Raw genomic sequence first — 10,347 nt, forward strand, 5'->3', positions numbered from 1 at the left:
TCCTCTGAATCTCTGTTTCAGGGGTTTGCTTTACCCAGGTTGTATCTTCTGTCTCATGAGAGCAGACAGGTAAATTTTCTCTTTTTTATGTTTTTATGTATTTCATTAAATATTTCCCAATTAGAATGTAAAAAAAATTAACATTCACTTTTTAAAATTTGAAGTTCCAAATTATCTCTCTCTCTTCATCCTTCTCCTACTCCTTGAGAAGGAAATCAATACGAAATTGATTATGCATATGAAGTCGTACAAAACATATTTCCATATTAGTAGATTGGTAAATTTTTAATGTGAGCATTTGCACCTCAGAAATCAGCAAATGCTATACATCAAGGCTTGGTGTTATCATTTCATTGACTGTCTAGATTTTAAAAAGTAATGGAGAAAATATTAATAATGCAGATTGAACATAAAATGTGTATTCTGTGCTTCCTCCCCCCAGACTGCTAATTGTTAAACATTTACCAGCATGCCATTATCAGTTTCTTCATCTTCAAAATGAGGGGGTTGGGGGCAGCTAGGTGGTGCGGTGAATAGAGAACTGGCCCTGTAGTCAGGAGGACCTGAGTTCAAATCCAGTCTCAAACACAACACAAAAACTAGCCATGTGACCTTGGGCAAGTCACTTAACTCCAATTGCCCTCCAAAAACCAAAACAAAGAAACAAAAACAAAATGAGGAGGTTTGTCTAGATGACATGTAATAGCTTTAAATCTATGATCTTACAATCTATTATTTCATATAGATGAAGTAAAAACAAGGAAACAAAGGTGTAGTAGAAAGAACATTTGCTCCACAGTTAGGAAACCCAAGTTCTACCCCAGCTTTGACATGTGACCATGGACAGGCTTTCTAGGTTCCTGTTTCCTCAACTGTAAAATGAATGGATCAGAGACAATAATCTTATGAATTGAATAGGACTTAAAATGGGCATCATGGGACTATGTTTACAAAGGTTGTTTCATGACAGACTTCTTCTAAACTGTAAAATGTGTTTGAGAAAGGGGGTGTTCCAAAAAAAAATAACTTTCTCACAAATTTATTTCTTCCTTCACAGTTAAAGTTAAATGGATGAGCACTGAGAAAATTATGAAGGAAGGGCAACTTGGGTCTCCAGATTCTTTTTGCTATGTGATGTGCATTATGCGATCTTTTAACTTTTCTTTCCAAGGGGACAGAGTCAGGGAAGAAGAACATTATTTTCCGTGAGTGGGTGTTGAAATTAAATAGTAGACTACAAGGAAAGACTGTCAGCATTACTACAATTTACTATTAGGTGTGCCATTGATATGTCAGGCTGATCTTGTCACAAGTTTTGTTTGATTACAACACGTAATTCTCTTCACTTGCACCGTCTTCTATTTCTCATGGGTCATAGATACCTATCTGCTCACAGCTTTAAAAAAACCAGGAAGGAATGTTGTTCTGTGCCAGCCCTATACTGAACAAGTTCCTACATTCTGCTGAGAAACATCCCTTGGGAGAGATCCACATGGCCTTCCAGTTGAGGGAATTGCTTGGTCTATCATGACGATGAGAGCAATAAGGAGCTGTGACAGTGGCTTGGCACAGAGGAAATTGCTCATGGGGTACAGATTTTGAGGTTCAGTATGCCCTATTTTTCTCTTCTAGTTTAATACTTTCCTCAAGGGGAGTGGCCATCAACCACACAGTTTTCTCTCTTTTTATACTTTAAACAGATTCTACTCATTATTGTTCTACTTAATGTTCTAAGGAAATTCTCTTGCTTTATATTTTTGAGGGGTCTGGACCTGTGAATTTCATCTGTGTAAGAACAATACCTCTACCAATGCAAACCATCAACTGTTCCTCAACTTATAATCTTGGGGTATTGCTGGACCTCTTAGGGGTTAAATGACTTACCTATGATCCCACAGCTTTCATATCATTTGTAGTCCAAAGTTGACTTGCTATACATCCTACCATAATACCTCTTATATTTGTATTAAATCTTCAAATAACCCTTGCTTGGCACCTTTCTTAATTTTACCCAAGCTCATTCCTTGTATGAATGAAAAAGCTTTTAAGTACTTAGCACATATCACACACTGAGGATTCAAATAGAAAAAGAGAGAGACAATTCCTTCTCTCAAGGACTTCACATCCTAATTAGAAGGATCAACACATATGAGGATATTCTTCAGGGCCAATGGAAAGCACGTCCTAAGTCCTAAGCATGGAACAACAGGGTAGAAATACTGCTGGTTTCTTCAGTCTCTTATTTCTTCTCTCAATCTGATTTGCTTTATTTCTTTTCTGACTAATTTTTTGTTTGTTTGTTTTTCCTTCTCCTTGATACCATGTGGTAGAGATCGTTAATATCTGGACAGATTTTCACAAACAACTTTGGGGGATTCTAAGCCTGGGATAGTACTAATGCCTGTTAACATTTGGGTAAGCACCTGGGAAAAGTGAGAAGCTTTATTCAAATTAGTATCATTTTATGAGAATTAATTTGTATAATAATCTGAAGTCTTATTTTCTTTGTCATCACAATATTCCTCTTCTAGGCAATGTAAGCTGATCTTGGAACTTCGCTCTCCATAAAGAAATGGATATCAAAATCCATCTTCCTCCCTTTGTATCTTCATGCTCTTTCTTCTTCTTCATTGCATTTTGCATGCAGTATACCAGGTTTTGTATCGTCCTTCCTATTTTGTGTCTAAAATACCCCTTTCTAAATTAGAATTCTTGTCTGAGGGAGCCAAGAGCTCTAGCACTTCTAAAATTACCTCTTGGTAACAGATTTGCTATAGAGTTGGAATACTGTGGACAAGTCTAGTGTTTCAGAATTTATACAAAGAGCGACATTCCTCAAGGCCTAATCCACTGAGTTCCATCATCAGAGGCAGATGGTTTGCTTTTAGAATAATCAGGAGGTTTCAGAAACATGACATAATGTTTATCTTTCCTAAGATTTTCTTTTTGGTTTGACTTCTGAAAAATTTTAAATGCAACCATCTCTTTTGGCACTATTTGACAGGGATAATACTTAAAAGGGATTCTTTCTTTTTCTTACTCTCTCTTTCTCTTTTCTTCCTTTCTTTTCTCTTTCTTCCTTTCTTCTTCTCTCCCTTTCTTCCTTCCTTTATCCTTGTTGCTTCTTTCTTTCCTTCCTTCCTTCCTTCCTTCCTTTCTTCCTTCCTTCCTTTCTTCCTTCCTTCCTTCCTTCCTTTCTTCCTTCCTTCCTTCCTTCCTTCCTTCCTTCCTTCCTTCCTTCCTTCTGTCCTTCCTTCCTTCTTGCCTTCTTTCCGTCCTTTCCTTCTGTCCTGTTACAAATACAATATGAACTTCCAATAGTTGCGGACAAGCTAACATAGAGGTTAGATTTTTCTATCTTTGGATCTTGGGGACATAGTGTTTCTATATGCCATCCCTACTATAGCTTTAATCTCATGCTTTACTTTGATCAGAATGATGTTATAGGCTGACCTAACCTCAGAGTGATTGGCAGAGACCCTAGAGCTAATCAGTGACTGAAAATTCCCATCAACAGTTGGTTTTCAGAGCTATTCAGTTACTCTATAAGACCCAGCTTTGCCCCTGGGTTCAGTTCCCAACTCTACTACTTACTACCTGTATGACCTTAGTCAAATCACTTAAATTTGGGGGTTTCAATTTTCTCAGGCAGCTAAGTGGTCCAGTGAATAGAGAGCTGGAACTGCAGTCAGGAGGACTCATCTACTCATCATTCCTAAATTCAAATCTGGTCTTGGACACATACTAGCAATGTGACCCCAGACAAGCCACTTAACCCTGATTGCCTCAGTTTCCTCATCTACAAAATGAAGAGGTTGGACTAGATTACATCTAAATCCATTCCAGCTCTAGATCTATGATAAAACCTCTTTCAAAATAGAAAAATATCCTGAAACAAGTTGTTCTTTCTTTTCCCAAAAAAAGTCTGTTTTGAGGTGCTTTGTGCCAGAATTCCATCATTGACATGCCTGGCCCATAACCCACTAAAAGCATCATGTGATTTCTCTCATTTCAACTTACAATGTAAATGTGTGAGTCCTATAATTTGGTTGGAACAGCTGTGCCCACTACAATTTACAGGCACACACACATACACACACACACTCACACATTCACACACCATATCACTTCTCCCTTTCATTCCACAGGATCATTTAATAGGGCACACAATCCTTGAGGCTCTTGTCATGTCAGGGAGAGAGATAATTGTACCAGTCCTTAGTGTAAACTCCCTCAGAGCATAGAGTGAGTGACTCACATCCTCCCAGATAGGTTTTTTTTTTTTTTTGACATGAGTCACTCCCCAGGAAAAAAAAAAAGAAAGAAGAAAAGGCAGCTATTAGCTACTATGTAGTTGTTGTTGTTTGTTCTGGGGGCATATGGAAAGCAGATGCATTTGAAAAGACTGGAGTCTAGGATGAGAAACAATGCATAGTTCAGCAAGTGGCAGGCATCAAAGATCTGCAAACTTGTGATCAGAGCTGAAAAGGACCTTGGAGATCACTTAGCTCAATACTTTCATTGTATAGATGAAGAAACTGAGGGCTGGAGAAATTGCTGCCTTCTAGTATTTCCTTTTTTTTTTTTTTTTGCTTTTTGGAGGGGGGAGAGTAGGGCAATTGGGGTTAAGTGACTTGCCCAAGGTCAGATGGCTAATAAATGTTAAGTGGCTAAGGCTGGATTTGAACTCAGGTCCTCCTGACTCCAGGACCACTGCACCACTTAGCCGCCCTTGCCTTCTAGTATTTCATATCTTGAATTCTTTGGTTTCTACCCACCCCACTTCCCATTAGACAGTAACATGACTCAGTAAATTGGGAAGAACAGAAATTTAATTTGCAAAACAAATAAACAAAAAAGGACTTAATGAACGGTGACTGAGAGGAATACGTTGATAAAGCAAAAAGAGACAGAAAAAATAGGATAAGCTAGAGTTGGAATGCCCAAGGAAGTTTATTTTTTTTTATCTGATGGATATTTATGCATGCTGTGCATTTCTTTGTTTACATATTGTGTACGTTGTGTTGCATATCATTTAATATTAATAGAAAAGCTCATTTGAAATTAACTGCTTACAGAATGCATGAAGGAGAATGGTGTGGATTAAGTCTATAGAAAGGGAAGTATAAGCAAATTGTGAAGGACTTCAAACTGAGCAATTTGTGTCATCCTATAATTTCTGTGTCCCTCTCTGTTATCTTTCTTGATGGGTTCACCCCCTTATTTGTTTACATATTTTTTTCTTACTTTATGTAGTCCTGCCATTGAATTTATGATTTTGTACGACTCATCTGTGCTCATCATGATTATTTTTTATGTGTCCTTTCCTTTTTAGTCTCAATTCAACAGAGAGCTTCCTATTCAGCCCTATTGACTTCCATGTCCCTCTCCTATTAGAGGCAATTTGGTGTAAGACAAGGGATCACTAGGCTTGTAGCCACAAGACTTGTGTTCCTGGACAACTTCTGCCACTTACTAGCTCTGTGATCTTGGGCGTATCTGAACCTGTTTCTGTCATCTGTAAAAACAGAGATAATTAGCACCTGCATTGCTCACCTTAAATGGTCATTGTCAACCAGTCAATAAGTATTTAATAAGCGTCCGCTATGTGCCAAGTACAACTCTAAATAATGGAGATACAAAGAAAGTCAAAATGCAATCCATTACTAGGATCTCATGGTCTAATGGAGGAGACAATATGCAAACAACTATGTATGAAAAAGTAATAAAGGATAAAATGGAGATATTCAGCAGAAAGAAGAACCAAAGGGATTGGAACAGGCTTCCTATAGAAGGTGGGATTTTAGCTACAGTCAAAATAAATATGCTATTTTACTCTTAATTGCGACTATTCCTAATTTGTTTGCTTCATTTGTGTTAAATCACATAATTAGATTGCAAGTTCCCTGAGAGTAAAAAATGTATCTTATACTTTGTCTATATCTGCCACAAGACATAGCACAGAACTGTAGAGATTATGAGATATTTAATGTATGTTTATTAATTGACAAATTCATGTCCTGGATGCTTCCTGAAGGAGGCAATTCTTATATTCATTTTGAATGGTGACTTTATAGAGCTAATGAATTTTCATTGGCATAAAAATTTGACAAAAAAAAGATTTTGTGCCACCCAAGAAAAAAATTGCTATGCACATTTTGCTTACGATGGATCTTCTGCTCAATTCTGCATAACTATGTTACTCAGTATCAGTGTTAAAGAAAAATGTGACTCTAGCCTTCATCCATTGCGTGCACCTGCTCACAAATCATGGAGGAACCGCAAATCAAATAGTAAAACATTTCAGAAACATAATAGGAAAATAAATAACAAGGTAATGGTAAGGAGTAGGGTAATGCTTAATCCACCTTCTACCCCAACAAAGAGTTAAGAACAATATTTTATCTACTATTACTCCAGAGGAGAAGAAACAATTCAAATGGGGAGCTGATTGTAAAATTTCAGTGTGATCATTTAAACCTCAAAAACTGGCAGTTCTTCATTAGGAAATGAAGAGATGGCTGGTCTAGATGTTCTTTTTAAATAGAAGTTTGAGGTATCATTGTCCTCCAATCACAGGTGTGAGTGCAAAGGTTGATGATCTTGCAGGTTAATGAGGTTCTTGAGGGTCATGATGAGAAAATCCAAAAGACTACATAAATGGTGAGGTTTGAAATTGAATCAAAGCCTTGGTAGAGGTTTGTTAAGTGGCTAATTTATAATCTCAGAATGGAATTGTTTCCCAGGGCTTCTTCTAAAAATGGAGGCTCCCAAGTGCCTATCAGTGGATAGAGTGCTGGACCTGGTGTCAGGAAAATCTGAGTTCAAATCATACCTCAGACACTCATTAGATGTGTGAAAATCACTAGGAAAATCACTTAGCCTCTATTTGCCTCCATTTCCTCATCTGTAAAATGAGCCAGGAGAAAGAAATGGCAAACTACTCCAGTATTGTTGCCAAGAAAACACCAAATTGGGTCATGAAGAATTGGACAAGACTGAAAAACAACAACAACATTCTAAAAATAATGTCCCACATGTGTATTTAATTTTTGTTCATTGTATTATTAAAATTTCAGTTTAAATAGTTTCATGGGTTTTTTTAATTCAATCCAACGTTTAAAAAATATCAGGCACCTACTATGTGCCAAGTACTGTGCTATGCATAGGAGATATTGACCATGATGGATAAAGCTAATTAATATGAATACTTAATAAGGAGTACTATAGGGAGAGAAGGATGTATTCAAAGAGAGCTTTATACATCTCTGGAACTAGGTGGAAAATCACAGAAACCAAAAGGAATAATTCTATTCCTCATTGAGGAATTTTTAAGGAGTTGTGGAAGCTTGAAACTCCATGTGATTTTTCTTGTGGCTAATAGCTATTCTTATTTTTGATTATGCAGTTTCCACGTTAAGATGCTTGCAACTCCATGTCATGGCCAGCAATGGTAGATGGCAAACAGAAGATGGAAAAGAAATAAGAATCACAAACCATGGGCAGAGGGATCTGAAAAGCAAAACAGGAAGATTAGAGGCAAGGGCAAGATTTGGAATGTTGTCTGGTGACAGTAGAACTGGAAAAGATGGAGATGGTGAAGGCAAACAGGAAATTCAGAAGAGAAAATACAGTGGAGTGAGAATTAGGGAGGAGGCAGGTAGAGCCAGATGAAAGCAGGGAAGAGAGAGATTGATAGAGAAAAATGAAGAGCGACTTCTCTCACTCCAATCAATCAGTCAACAAGCATTAATTAAGAAACCATGGCACCATATGCCAGGCACCATACGAGGTGCTAGAGAGACAGAGATGAAAGTGAAAGTGTCTGCCCTGGAGAAGCTGGGGGTGGAGGGGAGGAACAAGACATCAATATACAGCCATAAACAAAACACTTTACAGAACAGATAAAAGGTATGCTTGACAAGAAAGGGGAAACCAAGAAAATCTTCATGCAGAAGGTGGCTAAGTCTTGAAGGAAACCAGAAATTCCAGGAGGTGAAAGTAAAGAGGGAGAGTATTCAAGGAGGAGAACAGCTGGGATAAAGGCAAATAGGTGAAAGATGGAGACGTGTGTGAGGACAAGCAAGAATACCAGTTTAGCTGGACAATAGTGTGTGAAGGGGATTAATGTATAATAAGATTGGAAAGGTGGGTTGGTGACAGGTTATAAGGATCCTCAAATGTCTCATGCTTCCCACTAACATTGAATAGAATATACACATAATTGGTTGTATACTGTCTCCATGTGAATTTCAGGAAGGCAGGGACTGTGTTTTTGCTTCTCTGTATCCCCATTACTTAGCATAGTGCCTGGCACATACTAAACTCTGATTTTTTTAAGGGATATTGACTGACTAAAACTGAGTTTATATTTACTCCTGTGTAGGTAATAGGGAGCAAGTACATTTTATTGAAACAGAAACATTCTGTTATATAAAGAAGCTACATGAAATATGATAAAAAAAAAATTAAACTTGATGCCAAAAAGTAAACTCTATTCACTTGCTTTATATAGTCCAAACCTTACATCCCTGAAGGAAAGTTGTTGAAGTCTTCTTGACTGGTGAAAACTGAAATTTCTAATTTTAATTAAATTAAGTTTTAATCTAATTTAAAATTATGTATATGTTTGTGTAAGGTATGTGTATATGATTCCCTTCCCCCTTCCTTTGTTCCTGTCATCATTCTCTCTGGCCTTGACAGAGCCTGGCGAAGTATACTTCAAGTCTGGTAGAGTGTAGTTATTATCCCACTTAGAAGAAATGATTAAAAATAACATTCTGAATGATTAGTTCCATTGTATAGAATCAAGAAATATCCATACTTTACATGGTTTCCTCTGCTTGAAAATTAAATGCTCATTAGCAATCAATGTCTCTCATTTGTTACAATCTAAGATCTACTGAGCATTGTAAATCCCCAAGACCTCTTGGTAAACATATGCCCCTATAAAAGAGACAACCCAGATGGGAAATACAAGGCATTTAACAAATAAAGGCATAGAAAATTATGGACTTTAAGATACTTTGGGAACATAGCAAAGGATTACATTGAAATAGCAAAGTGAAAATATGATACTGCATCTACTGTGTCTGTTTTGTAAAGAATAGGACTTGGTCAATTCAGAATATATAGAAGACCCTGAAGGTTGGTGGTGGAGGGAAGGGAAATAATGCCATATTTGAAGACAAAGAAGAATAAGCTATCAGACAGATAAGAAGCAGCTAGATTATCGTGCCATAAGAAATGACAGGCAGAACAATTTCAGAAAAAACTGGAAAGATTTACATGAACTGATGCAAAGTGAAGTGAGTAGAACCAGGAGAACATTGTACACAATGTAATAGTAATGGAATTTAAAGATCGCCCTGTATTGGCTTGGTTTTTGGATTCATTGTGTTAAAACCTAGAGCTTGTGAATTCCACTTATGGGATGGACTTGTTGACTTGAAAAGAGAGGGCTGAACTGGGAGGAGCTGGTGATGTAAATTTAGAGAGACACAAGAAAAGAGAGAGGAAGAAGAACTTTTTGGAAGCAGCATCTTGGAGGCAGAGAGAGATGGAGAGGATTGCTGAGGGCCACTTTGAATTGCCCAGGACTTTTGAGAGCTGCCATACAGAGCTGCCAAGGACTGAGGAGACATGGCTGTTATGCTGGTACTTTGTGTCTGTTTTGATGTTGTTTTGCCAGATTTGTTCACTGGTGATGGACAGTTCTGTTGCTGCAGAGGTTCTGGAACCTTGTTGGTTCAGAGCTCCTGAGACTGTTCTGCAGACAGAGAGTGAATTCTGTCCACTGGTGAAGGACAATGCTGTTGTTGCAGAGGTCCTGGAAACTTGTTGTTCTTTCAGAAGCCCTGAAGAAGGATTTTCTTGTTGTATGTTTACAGAAATCTTGGAAGAGGGTTTTGCTAATGTTTTGAGGGGTTCTAGGACTGACCTGCAGACAGAGAATGAATTAATGAAGACACTGGCAATATATCTTGTGGCCTTGCCAAGCTTTGTCTCCCCAGGAACAAAGATTGCTGAGAACTTGCCTTGGGTCAAGATGAAGAAAAGACCTCTTTGGGTATTAAATGCTGTTCTTAAGCTTGTTGTAACTCTGGGGTAGATTCAATTGTGATCCAAGGGTGGGGAACTTTTGACTTTTTTGAGCTCTGTGATTGACCAAATGAATGTACTTTACTTATGATTGAAAACTAATCTCCATTTGAGAAGATGGGCTTTGTGATGGACTAAATGAATGTACAGTCTAGAGGTGGAGTAGTATTTAGAAGAGGGACTTTGTGATTGATTAAATGAATGTAATGTCCAGGGGTGGGGTAGTACTTGATTGAATTATACTTG

At 37.7% G+C, this 10,347-nt stretch overlaps 1 long non-coding RNA gene across 1 annotated transcript; it reads left to right on the forward strand.

Moving 5' to 3' along the window:
- The first annotated feature begins 1,640 nt into the window (after positions 1–1,640).
- On the forward strand, positions 1,641–6,307 carry LOC138142988 (uncharacterized). Its single transcript, XR_011163575.1, has 3 exons — positions 1,641–2,415; positions 2,532–2,655; positions 5,336–6,307. It is a non-coding gene; the product is annotated as an uncharacterized lncRNA (long non-coding RNA).
- The last annotated feature ends 4,040 nt before the right edge of the window (positions 6,308–10,347 follow it).

Source organism: Petaurus breviceps, unplaced genomic scaffold (assembly GCF_028583685.1).
Source record: "Petaurus breviceps papuanus isolate PSGF00001 unplaced genomic scaffold, PetGlider_PUasm1.0 90625, whole genome shotgun sequence".
NCBI classification, from domain to species: domain Eukaryota; kingdom Metazoa; phylum Chordata; class Mammalia; order Diprotodontia; family Petauridae; genus Petaurus; species Petaurus breviceps.